At 52.3% G+C, this 1,360-nt stretch overlaps 1 protein-coding gene across 1 annotated transcript in view; it reads right to left on the minus strand.

The window, feature by feature from the left end:
* rftn1b (raftlin, lipid raft linker 1b) overlaps positions 1-286 on the minus strand; it is a 51,629-nt gene extending 51,343 nt beyond the window's left edge. Inside the window, exon 1 of the mRNA XM_083679210.1 lies at positions 153-286. The gene's annotated coding sequence lies outside the window, so the exon portion shown is untranslated. The remainder of the gene's footprint in view (positions 1-152) is intronic.
* Positions 287-1,360: the final 1,074 nt, after the last annotated feature.

A 1,360-nucleotide genomic window follows, 5' to 3' on the forward strand; every position in this document is an offset into this window, starting at 1 on the left:
TTCTCTACATATAGCTTTGACCAATGTCTCCTTGACACATTACTTTTCTCTAGCCTGGATGCAAACAAGACTATAACACCTACAGTACACAATGTAGACTGGTGGTATAGTACACACGGTGTTAGTCACACTAGGACAGAGAGGGTTGTTACCTGTTCAGAAGCTGTGGATTACGATAGTCGGGAAGTTCACTGTTGAGATCAGGAGAAAACAACTGGACCTTCTCTTGCGAAACACAGGCTCATTCTACTGACAGGAGAACACCACGGAGGAAGAGCCCACACGCAAATCCTCCTAGATTTTTGACTCGGGTCACTGCCGGCACAGCTTCAACAGAGGCAGAAGAAGAGGAACAGGACGGCGAGGAGTCTCGAGCGCGGACGGGATCAGTTAGCTCCGGCGGTCTGCTCTTTCCTCGCCAGCGGCTCACAGGCTAACAGAGCGCAGCAAGCACACTTGGCGTGCGTGTGTTTAGGTCATGCTCAAAGTATGCCCCGCTGATGTTCTGCAAGCTCAGGGAAACCACATCCTGTCACATACTGCATCTACCTTCTCTCTCCTTCTCTCTCTCTCTCTCTCTCTCTCTCTCTCTCTCTGTATCCTGCTGTTTTTTCTCTCTCTCTCTCTCTTCTGTTCTCTCTTTTCTTGCTCTCTCTCCTGTGATTGTCTGAAGCGACTGAGCAGTCTGACCCACCCTCTGTTCAGTGCAGCCCTCCACCTCTCTTTCTGTTTCCCCTCCCTCCCTCTCTTTCCCTCCCTCCCTCTCTTTCGCTCACTCACTCGTGGGCTTCTCCGGCAGCCGCACCAGTTCCAGTCGACTAACTGAAGAATCCATCTAAGGAGGAGGCTGGGGGAAAGAGAGGGAGGGAGAGAAAGGACGGGAGCGGAAAAGAGGGAGGGAGGGAGGGAGGGAGGGAGGGAGGAGAGGGCTGGGAAATGCCAGAGTCAGAGGCAGAGGAGGAGAGGTGGGCAAGGGAAGGGTCTATGAGGAGTAAAAGTGGGAAAAAAGACATGGAGGAGAAAGAGAGAGGAACAGAGTCAGAGCTCTAGAGGACAGACAGAGAAACAGAGAGATAATCGGGGGGGGGGGGGGGGGGTGGGGGAGAGAGAGAGAAAGAGAGAGAAACTGTAGATACAAGATACATCCAAGCTGATTTGGGAGTGTGGCAGGGTAGAAAGTGTTTACTTGGGGGATAAGGACACGTGTGTCTGTCTGCACACCCTCTGTATTACATATGCATATTTAATGTGGCTCCCGCTGAGCCCCCCCGTCCCCCCCCGCCCCCATAGATGCATATTCATTATTCAGACCAGTTATGAGGGACTACTGCTCTGGGGATACTCACTGACACAGAAGCAG

Source organism: Argentina silus (assembly GCF_951799395.1).
Source record: "Argentina silus genome assembly, chromosome: 10".
Lineage (NCBI taxonomy): Eukaryota > Metazoa > Chordata > Actinopteri > Argentiniformes > Argentinidae > Argentina > Argentina silus.